Genomic DNA, 19,903 nt, shown 5'->3' on the forward strand with positions numbered 1-19,903 from the left:
AGTGTGTAGACACGGGCACAGGAGGCAGGGGACACCAGGGAGCACGTGTGTCCTATCAGAGAAGCGCTGTTGCCCAGCAGACACTCAGTGACCCCGTGCTCATCCCTCGGGCCTCGGAATCCAGGGCGACATCGGGGTGAAGTCGCTGCATCCTGATCTGTCTGGTTTGTGAAATGTTGACGCCTGGGGGGAGGCGTGGGGTCAGAGAAGGTGTGGCCCGGCTCGGTGAGGCAGTTCTGGATCCAGATGCGGAAAGCCTGCATGTGCGCCCAGAAGCAAAGGGAAGAGGGAGACGCGTAAGGAAGAGTCGGAGAAGGTAGAGGCGTCACTGACACGAGGTCGGGTTCTGCTATTGTTGCCTTTGAGGTTAAGTGATAAAGATGTCCCTTGAGGGGTGCGTGGGGGGCTCAGTCAGACAGGTGTCTGCCTTCGGCTCAGGTCGTGACCCCGTGACCCCGGGCCCTGGACGGGGCCTCGCTTGGGCTCCCTGCTTCTCCCTCTCCCCCCCTGTGCTCTCTCTCTCTCTCTAATAAATAAAGTCATTTTTTTGAAAGTCCCTTGATACAGTATTGTCTAGACCAGACTTTTGTCATTAACCCTCAGTTCTCTTTAAATTGTCACTGACGTGAATCCTGTCGTGTTTTGTTGTCGTGGGTTAAATCTCTGAATGAGGTTAAGAATGAAATTCTTAGTTCCAGGAAACCAGAGTGCAATAATTGCATTTCCACAAGGGACAAAATTTGATGAAATTATGCAGATTTAATTGAGTACTGGAAGAAAAGTATGCCTATGAAACTTCTGATTTTTGAGTGTATCTTTTAGAAAATTTTACGTGGTAAGAAGCACAAGTTGATGGATAGCACTGCAGCCTCTTTCTCCCTTTCTTTCCTGTTTTCTGTGTTTAGAAATAAAAAACAAACCAGTGTTTTCCAACACCTGGTAGAAACTTGACCCTCCTTTGCTTTCATAAAATAACAGAACAGACTCCTGGCTCCTGAGTCCAGCCTCTTGGCTCCCGCGAGTGAGAGGAGTTTCTCCTGTTTTGGGTTCAATAGGACTTCTTTCAGGGGGCCACTTTTTAAAAGCGATTCGAGTGGCAATGATAGGAAGTGGGGCTGCCTACAGAGAGGAGGAGCTGGAAGCAAGCAGGCATCTTGGAAAATTTCTAAGTCGCTCTTTGAAAATAACCAGGGAAAAAAACAAAAACGAAACAACAACCTAAGAAAGCTGAAAGACATTTTGCGAATGAGTTTTAGATGAAGGAAGCACCGTTTGTCCTAAGAAGGCAATGAGCCCAACATGGGATGTGATGGATTCATGATCTTACCAAGGAAGAGAAGGAGGGCAGAGAGTGGAGGGCCTATTAGCAAGAGAGCGCACACATCACATTTTCCTGCTGGACTGGAAGCTTCCTGAGTATTGTTTGCTGAATATACGTTTATTGCTTAAATCTATTCCACGTATGTTATTTATTTATAACTTTAAAGATAATTTAACATGTAAAATCTCCTCTGCCGAAATGTGGGTTTTAATTTCCAAGCATCATTTATTGCGCTTACGGCTGATGGATTGTTATGAGTCAGAACTAATAAACTTGTGAGGAGTAATAGAATATTGGTCTGGAAAAAGAGGAAGTATGGGCCTGGTGGCCGGACTGGACTGCACGTGCCGGAGCGCGGGGTTGCAGGAGGGGCTGCGGGCCCCCCGTCTTGCCGAGGGGGACGTGGCTGCTGGCAGCAGTGCCTCGGCCGGGACATCGCGGGGCTGGCCAAGCGGGCCCTCCATTGGCACCCCTCGCTCCCCGGCGGGATGTGGGGAGCCCGGCCTTGCCGCGACCACCCGCGCCCCGTGCAGCACGCGGGGACTGCGGGGCCTCGGGCAGCCGAGGAGCCTGTGGAGTCAGGGGCGCTGGGACGGGGGCTGGAAGCAGCAGCGGGCCCAAGGGTCCCGGGCGCAGGGGGAGCGGGCTTGAGCGCAGCTTGGTTTTTCCACCCCCCCCCACCAAGCCCCAAGCGAGGTTCCTGGGCCCCCCAGGCTTTTAAGTCAGGGGTGGAGACGGCTTTGGGGTCCTCTGTGTCTCCTGCTAGGCCAGATGCCCGGCGCTTGCTCCCCTTCCCCAGAGGTGCCGGGGACACACAGTGACCTCGGGGGCACAGTGGCCCCGGGGACACACAGTGACCTCGGGGACACAGTGACCTCGCGGATACACAGTGACCTCGGGGACACAGTGACCTCGGGGGCACAGTGACCTCGGGGACGCACAGTGACCTCGGGGGCACAGTGACCTCGGGGACGCACAGTGACCTCGGGGGCGCACAGTGACCCCCAGGGCCAGACTGCAGCCTCTCAAGGCCACACCTCCATCTGCTTGCGCTGTGTCCATTTATATATATATCTTCCTCTTTTTTCTTCCCTCCTGCCCTCCCTTCCTCCTTCTTCCCTCCTCCTTCCTTCCTTCCTTCCTCCCTCCCTCCTTCTTCCTTCCTTTCATCCTCCCTCCCTCCCTCTCTTCCTCCTTCCTTCCTTCCTCCTTCCTTCCTTCCATCCGTCCATCCTTCCCCCCTTCCTGTCAACTTCCCTGTCCACATCTCTGTCTCCTAGTAATTTCTTTGGAACTCCACTTTCCCTCATGGCTTGTCCCCCCCGCCCCCCCCCCCCCGCCTTCCCTTCTGTGTCACTTGTTACCTTGCAGGCTCTGCTGTCCCCTCTAACTGCGTGTGCTTCTCTGTTGCCACCGCACTTCCCAGAGTCAGAGGCTGAGAGAGCAAGCTCTGTCCTACAGACACCACAGGCTTAGCCTGGATCGGGTGCTCATTCTGGTTCAGGCAGCTCTGAACAGAGGGATATGGCCTCACGTACAAAACCGGTGGCACTTGGTCATTTCCATCTCCAAATGGAGATTCGGAAGGTCAGCAGTGCAGGTGACAGAGTTTGAAACCACATTAGTACCAGTAGTTTGTCGGTCATGCAAACATGACCCACCTTTGAAGGGACTTTTGGTAACATTTTTCTGGAAATTAAGGTTTAATGGACTGTACTTACTTGGAATTTGACTTAAGTTTTTGGGTCATTTCTTTGGCCTAACAAATACTTGGTTCAAAAATTGTGTCTGTAAAAAGAAAAAAATATAGTGTCTGTTGGGGGGATCCCTGGGTGGCTCAGCGGTTTAGCGCCGCCTTCCACCCAGGGCATGATCCTGGAGTCCTGGGATCGAGTCCCACGTCAGGCTTCCTGCATGGGGCCTGCTTCTCCCTCTGCCTGTGTCTCTGCCTCTCTCCTCTCTTTCTCTTGGTGTCTCTCATGAATAAATAAGTAAAATCTTTAAAAAAAGTGTCTGTTAGCATTGCAATAAATGATTTGTAAGGGGGGGATTTAAAACTCTTAATAAGCCATTTTTAACTCCCAGCAAGCACGTTAGAAACACTCATTTACACATAAACCATCAATATGCTACTTACAAATAAGCCTTTTTCTGTTTACTGAAGCACCTGACTCCAAGTCCCTGTTAACTAAGCAACTTTATTAACTTTAGCTTGAGGTATTGCATAATCCTGAGACCCATGAAACTTAACTTTTCAAGTATTTTATATTTATTCTTCCCATGTGCTGACATTTCTTCATTTCCAGCCAGTCTGAATAGAGGGAAATAGCAAAATATTCCAAGATACCAAAAAATATCAAGGTTAACAAAAACATCTGAACAAGTAAAGAGCTAATGTGTAAGTGATGAGAGGCTGAGCACAGGGACAGGTGGCGTAGGAGAAATCTCTCTACCTTCCCCCTTGATTTTGCTATGAACCTTAAACTACGCTTAAAAAAATATAGTTTTAACAATTAAAAAAAAAAAAAAAACCAAAAAATCAGAGCATAGGAGAAAGTCAGTGACCTGATGTAAGAAATGAGAACTGAGGGGCAGCTGGGTGGCTCAATCAATTAAGTGTCTGACTTACCCTCAGGTCATGATCTCAGGGTCCTGGGATCGAGTCCTGAGGTCAAGCCCTGCGAGTCAGGCTCCCTGCTCAGCGGGAAGTCTGCTTCTCTGGCTTCCTCTGCCCTTCCTCCATTCTCATTCTCTCTCTCTGCCCCCCTCTCTCCCCCTCTCTCCACCCCCTCAAATAAATAAATAAAATCTTTTTTTTTAAAGAGAGCTGAATACCTTTTATTTACCTTATATTTGGTTGAAGAAAGGCAGTCAGAAACACCAAAGTATTATGCAAATCACAAAATTTAATTCTAAAGCACTTCTTTTTTTTTTTTTTTTTTTTTAATGTCACACACACAGAGAGAGAGAGGCAGAGACATAGGCAGAGGGAGAAGCAGGCTCCATGCACCGGGAGCCCGACGTGAGATTCGATCCTGGGTCTCCAGGATTGCGCCCTGGGCCAAAGGCAGGCGCCAAACCGCTGCGCCACCCAGGGGTCCCTAATTCTAAAGCACTTCTTAAAAGTCCTTTTCACTCTCTAAAAGCAGTTCCAGAAAAGGGGATGAGTGGAGGCTACACAGGTGGAGTATTGACACTGGGAAGAGGTTTAGGCGAGAGGGAGATACGGGTGCCTGCCCTGATGAAGAGAACGCATTCCAGGGACCTACATGACTGGTAAAGACCTCAGCGTGGTAGAAAACAACTAGAAGAACTGTGGGGGCATGTTCCAGAACATCAGGCATCATGTTGTAACATAAAAACGTAATTAAATATCATTTAAAATAACAAAACACGAAGTGGAAAACACTTTAATATCTCTTCTGCAGTTCTGGGCGGTACAAGGTAAGGAGAAAAGTGCAAGGAAGCCCCATCATGTTCCAATCGAGTTGTAGTGTGTTGGTGAATTTTAGCTGCAAGAGCAATAGGCTTGCCTAGACTGCCATGCCTCTCATCCAGTGAGCATTGATGGATCAATGAGGTAGTCGGGGAACAGGAACCTGGATGATGGAAGGATCAATGAGGTAGTCAGGGAACAGGAACCTGGATGCAAGACAGCTGGGCCTTGGGGCCCCTGAAACTTGGGGGTAGGTTTAGTGCTCTGCTGTCACAGTCTTGAGATTCTTAATAATTTTTGATCAAGGGGCCCTGCATTTTCATTTTGCCTGGGCCCTACAAATTGTCTAGTCAGTGGAGGTGGAGTTTCCATCACAGCGTCTTGGGACACATGAATCATAATCTAAGTCATTCTTGGAGGGAGGAAACACAGATTCCACCCTCCTTCCAACTCTTCTACCCCACATCTTTCTTAGAGAACTAAAGATGTGACGGTAGCTGCGCTTCTCATCACTCAATTCATACAACCTACAACTGGCCAAGGCTTGAAATTTCTATAGCGGTGACAAAACCTTCAGTTTCATAATTAGAAACAAATAAGCCAAACAAACAACAAAACACACCCTCATGGAATCAGTTGGTACCATGATAACCTAAATAACCAACATACTAAAATATGGTTAATAAATAGTAGAAAGATCTACTGTCACATTACTTCTCCATTAGACATAGAAAAAAAGACTTAGGGACTCCTGGGGGGCTCAGTGGTTGGGCATCTGCCTTCGGCTCAGGGCATGATCCCGAGGTCCCGGGATCAAGTCCCGCGTCGGGCTCCCTGCATGGGGCCTGCTTCTCCCTCTGCCTGTGTCTCTGCCTCTCTCTGTTTCTCTTGAGTATATAAATAAAAATCTTAAAAAAAGAAAAAGAGACTTGGAAAGGGTACCTGAAAGGACCTAGAAGAGGGGAAGTGGCCAAGGAGGGGAGGAGGCTATTGTAAGGTAAGAACGGGGACAGCTACTATGATGACATGACAATGTGACATGTGTCTTCACTGCCTCATGGTTTTTGCCTTTAACCTCTTCTTTGCTGCTGTATTTTGAGTGCTTATTATTGACCCTTGAGTCCTGCCAACCCTGCTTGCCTTAATTGATAAAGATGTTTTTTTAAGACAGCAATTTTGTAATAAGAGAACTGATTTCCTACAGGAATGACTGTTCAATATCTTCAGAGCTGCTGAGCTCTTCATCTCGTACCCTCGGCCCCCCTTTGTGCTAGTGAAGGTCCAATGCACAGTCTTCCTGAACACTTTTGTGAGTTCAGTGTGGAAATCTGTGTCCACACAGTTCTACCTGGAAACAAGTTCTGGTGGTGGACAACGCTTATGGTCATAGAGCGTTTCTAGGGATAGAAAATGTGGACCTCTCCTTCACTGTGGCTCTTCTGACTCCACTGAAGAAGAATAGCTGGCCACCCACTAAGATGATCTATATTTCCTTAGGAAGAATTTTGAGTAGGTTCATTCCAAGAGAGTCTTGAAGGTAGGAGGGACACCTTGTCTAAGACAGGCTTGAAGTGCCTTCACCTGCACAATCAGGGGAAAGGAGGAGTAGGTGGTCGTGGATGCTGAGCCATCCCCACAAGGTCACCCTGCTGAGACGAAGCTGGGCATCCATGCCAGAGTTCCTTAGAGCCAGTGGGTCTCACTTCCAAACTTTTGCACAATCCAAAGAAAAATTGGATTTGCTCTCTTTCCCTCCTCTTCTGTCCTTTCTGTTGCCCTATGGCGTGGTTGACTAGCCTCTTGCAAAACAAATGAACAAATTTAGCTCTTACTGCCTTAGAAAGAAGGTAATTAACAGGGCCTGGCATAACGACCGTTGACGCGTAGTTGCTTCTCGAGCCTGAAAGCCAAATACCCTCCAGCAAGCCCAGCCTACGCCTATACGTTATGTGCTAACTAATAAATGCAGTCATGATTGTGTAGATACTAGTACATTTGAGTTTAAGCTGTTCCTGAGATACACTATCACATCTGAATAGTGATACAACATTAATAGAGTAGCTGTGATGGTTTCATTCTGACTTCAGTGTTCCAAAACTCCCTGGTGACTGAAGTTATATGGCTCTGTTTTAATAGCCTTCGAGTCATAATGGATAAAATGTGGGCAGCTTCTAGTTTAGAGAGTGTTAACTATCAGACTTCAAAGAAAACACTGCTTTGTGGTGATTATCAATGCCAATGGCTAACCAGCACCATGGGTTAATTAAATGTCATTGTCATTTAGAAATTTCACTCTGATTTTTAATACAGTTTTCTACTCTATTGGAGATATAGCATTGCTGCTAAAAAGTAACAGCATTGTTTGATTAAAAGTTTGATTTCTCTCTTCTTTTCTGTCCACTCTAAAATAGCATAAAAATGGTCACAAGGGAAGTGATTTATCTCAACCCGGCATTTTGGGGGCTGTTGGACACATTCCCACCACCTTGCTTACTAGTTTCTGTTTTTAATATACTTCCTTGTAATGCTGGAGTTACCTTAGACTTCTTGCTCTTCTCATATAATCTATTGTCAAGTGTGGCCAACTGCTCATGGTAGTTCCTCAGGTATATCCCCTCTTCTCCATACCTGTTGTCCTTGCCCAAATTCAGTCACCCTCAGATTGTCAGATCTCTATCAATAGCTTCCAAACTGATCTCCTCCAAAGACCATTCCTGTCCCTCAGATCCCCCCTCCATTGTGAGTCCACTGTGTCACTCCTATCAGGTTTCTTCTTGCTTCCAAACTCTCAGGAGCTCTCTATCGCCCACGGAACGGAGAGCCCAGATTCTTCTGCAGCCAGAATGGAGCTCTGTGATCCAGCTCCGCCCACCATGCTGACTCCTAGGCCTTCTTCTCTACCCAGACACCCTGTCACCTTCCTGTGCCTTGCTGTGTGTGGCTCCCACTTCATGCTTTGGTTCAAGCTGCTCCCTTTTCTGAACTGCCTTCCCCTAATCCTTACAGATTCCATCCTACTCATCCTTAAAGATCCACAGCTGCTTCAGAAAGCCTTTCCTTATTCCTTCAATAGAGGTACATTTCTCCTTCCTCCATATGCTGAGAGCAACTTATTTGTTTCTCTTAACACTCCTTACTTTCTGTATCATTTTAATATATTTCCTGATAGCCCATAAACTGCCTGAAAGGAAGGTCTAAGAGTCATCCTTCTTCCACCAAAAGCGTGTTGTAGAGAGGGCCTTAAACACAGAACATGCCCATTAATATTGGCCAAATTAATAAATCCATTTCCAGTCTAATCAATTAATGACTTTGGAGCTGATGATTAAACATAACTATCTTCCAAGTTAAAAGAAAGCTATTATGGGCATTGCACTGATGAAGAAAAAAGTTATCAGTAAGCAAAGAGGAAGGAAAACATGAACCCCGTGGTGTTGGATTAGAATCAGAGTAGCAGGATAAACTACTGTCATCGACATATTTCAATAGGTAGATAGATAAATAGGTTAGTACATCCTTCAGTCTGCCGAGATGCAATAAGCTCACCGTAGCATCCATGTCCTGCTCCTAAATACCATTCCCCAATAAAAAGCAACCAACTCTCCTTGGAAAAGCAGTTGATTCCAGGGCTCAGGTGGGGAAAACACAAAATGAGTCTATCTTACGTTCCATTTTATAGTGCCAATAAATAAGGACATTCTCCAAAAGTCAACGTAAGTGTGTTCCCAGTGACCAAAGCTGGAACAATTTGGACAATTTGGGTGGCAAAACGAAGAATGATAGTACTGAATTTTAACCCATAGATTAAATTAACATCCAGGGGTTTGAACAGATTAAAAAAACAAATAGAGGAGAAGGGGCAGCTTTTCCTTAAGTAGAATTCCAAAAAGTAAATGTTGAAGGTACATGGGATATAAAATCGCCATTAGGCAGGCACCGCAGTAATAATTGTTTCAGTCAAAATCCACAGATGGATGCTAAAATTAGTGAGCAAAGTCTGAGTAGAAACAGGATTTGCATAGTCTCAGCATATTTCCCCCAAGATACGTATTTACTACAAAGGGAAAGATAGTAACTTCACTGTGGAGAAAGGAACAGACACCAGCTTCACCAGGTGATCAAGGGAAGAAGCATCACTGGTAATAAGACATGTTGACATCACAAACCCTTGCTGTGATGCGCTGAGAGGGACGCAACATCGGTTTTGTAGTCTTCTTGCTAAAAAATGCATAATTTCACTCCAGCCATGAAGAAACACGAGACAAAGCCCAACCGAGGAATATTCGACAAAACCACGGTTCAGTACTCTTCAAAAGTATCAAGGCAACAAAAGGCAAAGAAAGATCGAGAAACAGTTACAAACTGGAAAAGGCTACGAAAAAAGAGAACTAAATGTGCTATGGGATCCTCTCAGGATTCTGAAACAAAAAGGATATTAATGGAAAGGATGGTGAAATTCTAATAGTCTCTAGCTTAATTAATAATAGTGTGTGACTGTTAATATCCCGTTCTTGATAAGTGCATTATGGTCACGGAAGATGTTAACAGCAAGGAAAGCAGCATAAAGGTCGCAAGAAGGGCTTTGTGCTATTTTTGCAACTTCTCTGTAGGTAAAAAATAGTTCAGAATTAAAAAAAAAAAAAGTTAAGGGAGGCCATTAGTAATTAACATTATAAGCATTTCTTTAACCAAAGAGGATCCAAAATGCCTTAAAAGAAAGTCAAGCAGTCAAATAATATCCTTTGTATTCTTTCCACACACCATTTCTTGCCCTGTCTTCCATCTCTTGTTTCCACGTGTTTCTAGATAGATGGGCCGAACCGCCTGTACAAAAGCGATCTCCTTTGGGTCAGAAAATACAGAACGTACGTGCGCCTTCTCTATGTGTGGATATTTGGTTTTTTGAGCTGACCAAGGCTCTGTCCAGAATTCTTCTGAGAACATGATGCAGGCAGAAGCATTTCCTCCTTTTCCTGGACCTTCCCAGGAAGGTCCTGGATCATCTGAATCGCCCCAGGAAGGTCTTTGAGCAGGACCAGAGGCAGCCCTCCTGGCATCTGTGCTTTCTCCCTCCTATTTCCTCTTGCACTGTGACTTGGCAAAGCGCTCAGGATTTCCAATCCTGAGATGACTAGACTGTTAGAATATTCATTTCTTTTTCCCTCTACACATTCTCCTTTTCCAGTGAACCAGATGACATCCTCAGTCAACATACTTTTAAAAAATTTTAGTTTTGGAAATATTCAAACACACAGAAAAATAAAGAGAGGATGATACACTCTTTGTCAGCTTGTTCTTAACCAAACAGATCCTCTTCCAGGAGTCATCAGTGATCCCTGTTCTGCATGGTGACGATGAAGGTGACAACACTGGCCCCAGTTCCTAGACTTCTTTCTTATTTATCTTTATGCCCTTGTTTTGGGGACCGTATCCTATTTCTTGGCCACTTTGTTTTATCCACAATAGGAGCAACTGCTCCAGCTCAGGGACTCACAGAACATTCCCTCTCCCACCGCTTCGTATGATGCAGATTGAGATCATTTCTGGGGTGGCTCGTGAAAGAGGGACCTCTTTAAACGTTTTTGCGTAGGGGCTCAAGTTTACTTGATGCTAATCTCAAAATCATTTTTGGCTCGAAAAGTGTCGTTCTCCTAACAGAAGCTGAAATCGTGCTTTTCTGGTTAGACCTCCGTGTTACCAAACACTGAAGGCAGAAAGTTCACGCAAAAGAGTTCGTCCAGGTGTTCATCTGGCTTTTTCCATCGTCAGTAACTCAGGTTAGGGAATCTCAGGTTTTATTGCTAGCAAAGCACTCTAACAGTTTTTGTTGTCAGAAAATGATGGCTAAATGGATACTGAAATGAGGTGAATGAGATACTCATTTCCTGAGGGGAAGAAAGATTTTTCCGTCTGTATCCAAGAAGGATAGCGAAGTGTGAAGCCGCACCTCTTTGAGAGAAGTTGTAGTAGGGAGTGAGGCTCGCCAGTCGGGGAAAGTGCTAAGAGTACCTGATTCAGGAGTCACCAAACCATTTTACAGTGGGATAGGGTTCTTATTTCATGGTGGCAAAGGTGGAATGCCATTTTTTGGTCCAGGCTAACAGAATTCAAGATGTTTACGTGGAGGGATTTTTCATGTGTTACAAATATAAAAAAGAGTAAAAGTTTTCATGCAACGAAATAATGAAAGGTAAAGATACCAGAGATGGTTCTTTATACGTTCAGTTAAAATAGCCTCTTCATGTACCTGCAAAGAAGCAATCAAAAGAAGAGGAATACCTTTATGTACACCTGTGATTGTCTCTACCTCGATCATCTCAGATGTGCCATTAACAAAATATTCTCTTTGACCACACATCTCCGTCTTCAGAATAGAATTTCTTTCTGTGATTTTATTTCAATGCAGCCGCTACCTCTGGATTAGAATGACATTATAGGAGCACAAGGATTTTGTGAGTTTCTGTGCCTGGGGAGAGAATAAAGATAGTAGGTTGAAGAAATTTGGGGTCATCCCTCTCTCTCCCTCTTTTTGTTTTATTCTATGGTGATATTTCAAACAGTAAGAAAAAAAATTAAAATGTGCTGTTGCTGCTGTGTGGAGATGGGAGAGAGTTCATGCTTTGTTGAGAAACACATCTAGCATTCCTACAGATGCCAGACTGGACGTACAAGGTGATATCTCAAAACAGGGCCATAAATTAGTGTCATTAATGTATTGGTCTATCATCTTTTGCAAGGTTCTCTTTTATCCTGATAAAGGTAGGTGATAATCAAATACCCTTTTATTTTTTCCCAGACCAAAAAGCCAAACAACAGACCTACAACCAATGGCAGGGTCAGTACCGTGTGGCCCTACGAGTTATCGAAAACATTATCTACCTTCTAATAAACTGGGGAAACATCCAATATTGTTAGAAAGCTTTTCACAGATACACAGATATCTAAAGTGGAACGCCTCGTTCCCCAGTGTGCAGGGCAAGTGAGGCATGTATTATAATTTTCAAGAGGGGCTTACTGTTGTTCACTTGCCCATATTTTCCAGGCCTGACGTAATGAGGCCTTTCCATGAATGTTAAGTCAGGAGACCAAAGAGAACACAAGAACCCAGGATACTTTTCGTGGCTTATGTAAATTCAGGAATGCTTTACCTGACATGGACAGCCATGGGCATCGAAGGTCACTGCTCTCTACACGTTGCCATGACTATTCCAGTTGGTGACACGGGGAGGTGCAGTACATGCCTCCCTGCAGGGCAAGACCCGGCCAGCCATGCTGCTCGCCTGGTGGAGCCTCCGTGTGCACATGCCCCAGCGCCTGGAGCCTGGGATGCGGGAGCCAGACTCGCTCAAGGTGGGTGCAGTGGAGCACGGGGCCCGGTCAGAGACTGTGTGCTGGTCTAGAGGCCCAGGACCATGGTTATAGACTGAACACTTCTCGGTGTGTTAATTATCCTTCTGGAGCCTTTGAAGCCCCTCTCCGCCTTGGGGTGGAGGAATTGCAGACGGCCTTAGCCCTCTGGTCCCTGTCTCTTCTGAAGGGACAGCTTTAGCCTTCTGCCCGTTAGAGAGGAGCTACTGCCGCCTGATGCTGACGGCAGCGTCCGGCTCTATGTGGGCTGCCTCCCTTGTGCCAGGAAACTTCGGGAACAGACGGGGCTCTGGCAAGATGCCTGGGAAGTGGATGGTGCCCCCATGAGCGTGGTGTGTGGCGTTACTCCGTGTTGCCAGATGCTTCCATTGCTGCTTTCCCACTCTTCCTGTGGAGAGAAGGGCCATCGCAGGGCAGGCTTTTTGGTGAAAAACAGGGAAAAGTAAAAAGAAACCTAAGCCCCATATCTCTTTATGTCCACAGAACTTAAAAATGGAGGAGAGTATTCACTCTTCCAAAACTTTTGTTTCTTGGGTGAGAAATAAATTTAAATCTTGTGTCTAATTCCCCTGATTTTTCAGACTTAGCTAAGGCAGCAAACCGATCCATCGCAGTATCGACGGGTATCATTAGCCTGAGGTTAGGGACCCTCTGCTCTCTCTGAAGCGGGCCTGCCTTCTTCTCTCTGCCAGTACATTATCCCTCTATCATTTTTGCTCTCCCTGTATTGCCTTTGATATGGTAATGATCTTGCACAAGAAAAGCCATTTTTTTATATGAGTGCTTAAGGAATTAAAGGTGAGTGAGAGGTGGAGGGTGTTAAGAAGGATGGCAGTTTGTCATTAAAAAATAAATAAGTATACCCCTCGGAATAAAAAAGAAAGAACGAAAAAGGGAGCCGAAGTGGGAGGACAGGCAGGTGTCTCAGCGCAAAGGCAGGAGACGGTGTTACTAACAGGCTGGCTTAAAGCCCTCTTAACAATGTGCGGTTGCTCTCCCCAGCTCATCATTGATTTCCCTCTGCCCTCCACAGACCTGGCTGCAGTTAAGCCTTGTGTCCTCCACGTGATGCTGAGCCGAATCAGATTTTCCTTTTAGTTGTTCGATCAAATTTTCCTTCCTCGAGCTTAGAAGGCACACTTGGGACCATATAGTAATTGCCTCCCCACACTGAACTGCTGATACCTTTATTGGATTGGGATAGGGTTTCAGAGGACTGTGTTTAACATGCAGTGAGCCGCAGCAATGCAAACAGCTCCAGTGTTTAAACAAGCATCCATTAGGCCAGGAAACAAGGCGGTGCCAGCCCATTTGGTGCTCTCTAGTGCTGGCAGCTTGAGGTGAGCAGGGCAGCCCGGGCGCCCGGGTGGGAGAGGGCAGGTGCGAAGGGAAGTGGAGGCATTGTAGTGTCAGAGAAGGAGCAGGTTCTCTTTAGATTTGCAGACAAGGGAGTGCGGGGGGGAGGGGGAGAGAAATGTTGTGGCTAGGGACATGTGCAAAGCTCATTAATATCTCATTATGTTAGAATTGCAATCTCCCTGCAGATCGGCGTTAACATTTGCGGTGCCAGAGGAAGGGAAAGCAGCACCCCCCACTCCCACCCCACCTCTCCCCAGCCCCGCCGCCACTTTTTTTTTTCTTTTCTTTTCTTTTTTTTTTTTTTGCAAGCCCCAGCAAGCTCCAGACGCTTGTTTTGCACCGAGGGAATGGTGGTGTTGAATTTGTGAGAGAAGGCTGTGAGAAAACCCCAAAGGAGCAATAGTGAACCGTGCGTAGAGTGAAGTGAGACTGTAGTTTGTAAATAAGAAAGTGACCAGCTTTCCAGTGTGGCAGCAAGTGGGGGGATGTGGGGGGCAGCTGACCAGAAGTCAGGAGAGGGAAACGGTGAGTCCGGAGTTTGAGCTGTCCCAGAGCCTGGATGTGAGGGTCAGGTCAGTACAGGAGGGGCTCCAGAGTCAGACCCAGGCCTGCCCCAGAGCCTGCTGAGGGCAACATCAAATGGACAGGAGAGTAGGGACCAATGAGAAGCAGTAAGAATAGGGCAAGGTGCAGCCAGGAAGATACGGGAGGACTCTCACCCAGCAAGGTGCAGCCAGGGAGATATGGGAGGACTCTCACCCGTTCCCATCCACCCAGGTTGGGTGATGGAGCAAAACGAAGGCTACAAAACAGATAGAGAGAAGGTCATGTTCAGGGGCCTCACTTTCATCAGAGCAAACCTGGCTGGTCCCAAACTCATCCAGGCTTTACCCCAAGGATTAAATCCTGCTACGCCACAGCTCTGTAGCCAGACCCCAGCCCGGTCCCCACACGTCACTTACCCCCAGCAGTAATCCCAGGGAATTCCAGCAGTGAGACTGTGGCCTCGTGGGAGGAAAAGTTGGAACCATGTTCCGTAGAAGTTACAGCTTCGCAGACACTTCATCCTGCTCTGTTAAAGGATCAGATGTTTCTCTCTGCCCTGAACAAATATGTACCCTCCATCCATTAATGACAGGTGGGTGGTGACCACTTCAGCAAACAGTTACATAGCAGGATGTACCAAAACACAGCGCTGTGTGGATTTTGTATTATGGAGGCACCTTAAAGTGATTCGGGTCCAAGTCCTCTGAGAATACCCCATTTCCTTCTATTCGTTTTCAGGAGTTTTTATTGCTTTATTAGAGCTCTCTTACTGTGAAGGTCTGGCAAGTTCCATTTTCTAGCACAAGTGGACACAGATGTGCACACATAGACCACAGAGATGTCACCCATGTGGACACTCCACCAGCATCCTGAGAGCAAGGAGTAAATGGAGGACCCTGTATACTTGATTCATGTCATATAAGGTGACAGGCCCAGTTTTCAGGTATGGCTTGTGGAGACCCTTATGGTCACACTGTGTTCTGTAGAAAATATGGATTATTCATTGACTTACAGAAAGAAAGGCAAAAAAAGAAAAAAAGGTAATGTCATTAATCTGGTTGTGTTCCTTTTCAAAACAAAACAAAACTAGAGCCACATTGGCCATTAGTTTCTTACGTACAACCGTGCTCGTAATGAACATTTAAAAATAAATGTATTTGATCATCACAACCAAGTTTATTTAGGTCAGAAAAACAGTTATGGCATACAAATACTGCTGAGAAACAAATCTAACAAAGCTTTTTGCAGTGTGGCCTCTACAGAAAAAAAAATAGTAAAATTCAGGCTTCTGTGTATTAAAATCTATTATTCTTTCGACCGTGCAGCTTTGACAAATCAAGCAGGAGTCACAAGAACAAAGCCAGGAGATAGTTCAATTGCTATAATTTCATAGCCGAACGTAAGAAAAACCTACCTTATATTGTTTACATGACTTTCCCAAGCTTGATCCCATTAACAAAACAAGAAATGAAGAACCAGTTGTTAGGAACTGCGGACTAGGCTTCTAGAGTTCACTTTTGTGCGTGACCACGGCAGGTTCCTCTTGTGGGATGTTCCTCGACATCCTGCCTGTTTTCCCACGGGCTGCCTCATGCCCTCCCCCCACCCGACCCAGACTTACACTTTTGAGGCTGTCGCATCCTGACATCTGAACCCTCCCATCTTAAGTCCCTTTGCGTTCATTTCTAGGAAAGAGAGGATGGGAGTTTAGTTTCATCCCAACTTTCTACATAACACAAAAAAGTATGACATCCAAATTGCCCATTTGACGGGAGGAGAGTGATGCAGCAGAATTACAGTTCAAAGTAAAATGGGATTTAACTTTCAGTTGAAAAGAAAAAGTGAATTCCTTGCTCCTTTCAGGCTTTTGCTATGAATCAAACTTTAAAGTGAAATATCAGAAAATCAAGGATGCGATGGGACTTAGATCTTTCATTCCCTCTTCCATCCCCCTTCTTCAATGAAGACCATATCTAAATCATCCCAGATGGCTGTTCTATTTTTAAAGAGCTCCAGAAAAGGAGTTTGTACCACCTCCTCAGTCACCCATTCCAGCATCTCTTGTTCCTCGGCGCCAGGATATTTTTTTTCTAAAAGCCTTCAGGGATGGGGGGGGGGGGCCACCAGATCCCAGATTTAGGGAGCTGTGCTATTCTCTCTAGGATTTCACCCCCACGGTGTGTGTGGAAGGGCACTCTGAGGCATGGCTAATATCTTTTTCTTGTCAGTGAAGAAGATTGTTTTCTCACATCTTTGGCTTTCAGTGATGTTTGTGAGCTTCTTGGGAGTCAATCCAAAATTCTCTTGAGAGCCTGCTGTGTGCACAGCCCTGTCCTAGGTAAGAGGATGAGGCTTCGAGCAAACACCGTCATGCTTCCACTCTGACGACACCCGTCACACACAACCGCCGAGCTCACCATCGGTGCCGGACAGACTTGTTCGTGCAGTCGCTCACTCAGTTATCCTTTCACTCCAGAAATACTTACTGAGCACCAACCACGAGCTAGTCCCTGTGCTAATCTCTGGACACAGAAGGTTAATGAACAACTCAGACTAGGCCCGTACCTTCCGTGGACCTATACTCAAAGCAGGGAGAAGCCCGTACCAAGTCAAAAACAGGAAGCCAGGTGATTATGAATTGTAATAAGCAGCGTGAGGAAAATGCAACAGAGTGACATAACAGGGCGTAAGTGGGGAGGTGCGTCCGAGACATGACCACGCACAGGCTTCATAAGGAGAGAGTTGAGCTGAATCATGAGGGATGGTGGGGCACTGGGAGGAGAGGCCCAGAGGCTGCAGCCGCAGGGGAGTGGGGAGCAGGGGGAGCTGGCAGTGTTGAACATGTGGAAGGAGGGGGGCATGAGATGAGCTTGAAGACCCCAGGTCATCTAGTGCCCTGTAAGCCACAATTTCGAGTTTAAGAGAAAGACATACCCTGATTAATGTTTTCAAGTGATTACTCTAGGTGCTCACGGAGAATGGACTGGATGGGAAGCAAGGTTTAACGGTTAGGGGGGTAAGAGGAGGCCTGGCTGGCTCACATTGGAGGAGCGTGAAAGTCTCGATCTCGGGAGTCATGAGTTCGAGTCCCCTGTTGGGTGTAGAGATTACTTAAAAATAAACAAATAGACAAGTAGGAGCATAGTGCAGGAGCCCAGGGAGAGATGACAGGGCAGTGAATTCGGGTGGGGGCAGTGGCGGGGACTCTGAGGAAAGAGGAGACAAATGGAGATGCAGAGGCAACATTTCATACACGGACATGCCCCATTTTAAGAAAACAAATACATAAAAATCAAAAGTGAAAAAGAAGAGTGGTGATTCCTCCTTATAAAGTGATTCTATTATATGAAGCAAGGGAACATGTGTTTGGATCTTTGACCATAAATTTTAATAAGAGGTATAAAATCTTAATAGATCATGGAATGAGAAGGAATCGTAGAGGTCATTTTCTCCTGCCTTCCACCCAATAAAGAATCCTCTTTGCAAATCCCTGAACATGGAGCCTTGGGATGAAGACTCAAGGGACAGGAAGTTCATTAGCCTCACGAGGTAGCCCTTTCTCTTTTGAATCTTTCTAATTGTTTTTTAAAAGTTCCTCCTTATATGGAGGCTGAATTCTCTCCCGCCGTAACTTCCAGCTCTCCATGTCGGGCTACATAGGTTAATCCTAATCCTTTTCCTGTACAGCAGGTGGCAACCACTTAAAGAGGAGCTGTGGCGTTCCTACCGCCCTGCTCTCACTTTCTCCAGCAACACATCCTCTGCTCCTGTATCTGCTTCTCACGGCCCAGGGTTTCTAGGGCCTCCTCGGCCCCAGTCGTGCCCTCTTGCCATCCTATTGCCTGATGCAAGTGAGGACTCCGGAGTCGAGCCCGGCCTGCCAGGTGCCATCAGGGTGGAGTATACGTATGCCTTCCTGGATCTGTACAACATACATTCGTTAATGCAACCTCAAATTGCATTCGAATTGCAAGACCACGTGGCTCTGAGCTTCAGGGAAATCGAAGCTGCTTGTTAAGGCGGGTTCCACTCAATCTTACTTGTTGCTGCTAACTGGTGGGAGAATGCTTCTTAGGATTTTGGAGGATCGTGGACCTCACGGAGAACGTGATCAAAGCTTTAGGCCTGGGATCCCTGGGTGGCGCAGCGGTTTGGCGCCTGCCTTTGACCCAGGGCGCGATCCTGGAGACCCGGGATCGAATCCCACGTCAGGCTCCCGGTGCATGGAGCCTGCTTCTCTCTCTGCCTGTGTCTCTGCCTCTCTCTCTCTGTGTCTATCATGAATAAATAAATAAAATCTTAAAAAAAAACAAAAAAAAAAAAACAAAAAAAACAAAGCTTTAGGCCTTCTCTTCTGAAAAAAAGACACCTACAAAATTCTGCACACAACCCCTGGGGGTTCTCAGAGATCCTAAAATACTTCTCATGTAATTTCCAAGCTTAAAAGTCCGTCAGTATCCGTATCGCAGAAACCTGGTTCTGTCATCTGAAATTGTGTATTTGCATGGCTTCTGTATTGGATGACAGGGTTATTTATATAGAGGGATGGAGCACACCCCCCTGAAAATCCCTACAGGTTACCATGTTACAGTGGAATTACTACAGGGTGAGGAAAGTCGCAAAGACGTGAAGTGGAGCTGTTGAATATATTGCCTATGTTACGTCGTTTAGTCCTTATAATCATCTTCTGAACTCGGCAATATTAGCCCAATCTTAAGAGGACAGCGAAATTGAAGTGAAGAGTACTAACAAGGAAAAATAAACCGTGAGCCACAAAGAATTAGGAGGACCCAGGTGAAAGCAGCGCTAGCATGCTGTGAGTTTGTCAAGCACTAGCGATGAACCATGGTTGGCCCTCTGTACTCTGAAGAGCTGAGACCGTGTTGACCCAGAGCATAACATTTCAGAAGCTTTTGTGCAGGCTTGGGGGGCGGGTTTCCTGGGGAGTATGTGCTTCTGCTGGTGCCATTGGAGTGATGGCCCTGGAAAGCGGTTGGCCAAGCGATTGGTCACTCCCACCATCACCTACGCTGGTGTCTTCAGCATCAGGCTAGGCCTAGGGGAGTGGCCAGCATCTATTTCTATCTGAGCAACTCAGGGGCAAAACCGCTCTGAGAACATCCCCCAAAGCTCTAGTGCCTGTGGGAAGTCCACTTCGAGATAGTCCGTCCTCATGTGTCAGCCCACCACTGAGGGGAGAGAGTTCTGAGGATGCCTCCCCTCTTCCTATCTCACTTCAGAGGAGTTTGGAAATGAGAAACACGTTCCATTCACAAGTGGAGAGGTGTGGAACGGAAAAGCGCAGGCTTTGGAATTCAAATCTCAGCTCCCTCACACTAGCTGTGTGACCTTGGGCAATTTATTTAAATCTCCCTGAGCCCCAGTTTCCTCATTTGTACAAATGGTGTTTATTACCTTGCAGGGTTGAGGGGGGAAGTAAGGGAAGCATCTCAGATTTGCCTGGCATGTAATGGATGCACAACGAATGGATGCTCTTTGCTGATAACTTCGAGGAGAGCCTCAACTGGCGGGGCTGGTCCGGGTAACAGTCCCTGATCTGGTTCCGCATTACTTTCAGACTTACCTTGGTTTGGACTTGGATCCCTGAGCCATTCTAGAAGAATTCGTGTCCCCATTCCCACCCACCATCGTCATCAAAATTTTGCTTATGATGAGGAGGTCGAAGTGTGTCCAGCATGAACCCATCCTCCATGTGAGGCACCTTGTCACACTGGGGTTCAAATAACCACCCCTCAGGGCTGCTTGGTCGCCAGCTTCACGAGAGGTGCTGGATATTATTGGACGTTGGGCCCTCAGGGCTGCTTGGTCGCCAGCTTCACGAGGGGTGCTGGATATTATTGGACGTTGGGCTC

At 46.4% G+C, this 19,903-nt stretch overlaps 1 protein-coding gene across 35 annotated transcripts in view; it reads left to right on the forward strand.

Moving 5' to 3' along the window:
- Nucleotides 1-19,903, forward strand: part of MAML3 (mastermind like transcriptional coactivator 3) — a 599,968-nt gene that overhangs the window by 385,889 nt on the left and 194,176 nt on the right. Inside the window, exon 1 of one of the 35 annotated variants that reach the window (XM_025462297.3) lies at nt 12-164. The exons of 33 other annotated variants lie outside the window; for them this stretch is intronic. The gene's annotated coding sequence lies outside the window, so the exon portion shown is untranslated. One more of the 35 variants, XM_025462298.3, reaches the window with a different exon arrangement.

This window comes from Canis lupus, chromosome 19, assembly GCF_003254725.2.
Source record: "Canis lupus dingo isolate Sandy chromosome 19, ASM325472v2, whole genome shotgun sequence".
Lineage (NCBI taxonomy): Eukaryota > Metazoa > Chordata > Mammalia > Carnivora > Canidae > Canis > Canis lupus.